Here is a 1,058-nt window from a genome sequence, read left to right as displayed (position 1 = left end):
AGGTTGCTATACTCAAAGCAGCAAGCACTGGTTACCCAGAGTAAACAGCAGTTAGCTGACTCCCAAGTATTTATTGACAGCCTATTTATTATGTGTGAAGGGAATGAACAAATGGCATTTGCATTTTACAGTAGACTAGTTAATTAGTTGATAGACCTCGAGCCAAACCCTAAGGTTCAGGTTTCAGCTCTCCTCTGCTTATCAAATTATATACTCTTCCCAAGGACATGCAGGAATCTAATTTTCACTGTTTATATGCCTTTATTTCTTTCAAATCAAACTGGAAAGGGAGAATAGCATCTTGATATTTTCGGCTACTCAGGCAACAATGTTTGGCAATTCTCAAGAAAAAAAAAAAGAAATATAAAATACAAATGACCAATAAGTACATAAAAATTTCAATAGAAATTAAAAAATACAAATTAAAACAATGAGATACTATATTTTCTATTGAAGTGGAAAATTCTTATTTTGTTTTTTAGGTATTCTTTCATAGCAACAGCAGATTTTTTTGCCTGGGGCTGGGTTTGAACACGCAACCTCTGGCATATGGGGCCAGTACCCTACTCCTTTGAGCCACAGGTGCCACCCAGCAAATTTTTTTTTTTAAAATAAATACTTAGTGTTAGTAAGGGTCTATAGAAACGAATGCTCTGAAGGAGGACAAATTAGCACAGCTTTTTGAGGAGTATGTGTCAAATACACCAAAGCTTTGAAAAATTGCATACTCTGCAATTTCATGTCTAATGATGTATGCGAAGGAAATAATTAAAAATGTGGATACAGATTTAACTATAAGGTTGCATGGTATTATCATTGTTTATAAGAAACTCGAGACAACTTAATAGTGGATTGTTAAATAAATTATAGTACAGCAATACAATGGAATACTAATAACAATGGTGTACACAGATGGGTATCTACTGACTTGAGAAGGTTTCGCCCTATTTTGTTAAGTAGAAAAGCAAGTTATAAAAGAGTACAGTATGATCTTCTATTTGTTTAAAAAAAACACACATTTCTGTACACACATAGAAAAACACTGAGAAGGATATATA

Source organism: Otolemur garnettii, unplaced genomic scaffold (assembly GCF_000181295.1).
Source record: "Otolemur garnettii isolate 467f Iridium unplaced genomic scaffold, OtoGar3 scaffold00055, whole genome shotgun sequence".
Taxonomy (NCBI): Eukaryota; Metazoa; Chordata; class Mammalia; order Primates; family Galagidae; genus Otolemur; species Otolemur garnettii.
This window is presented reverse-complemented; position numbering follows the sequence as displayed.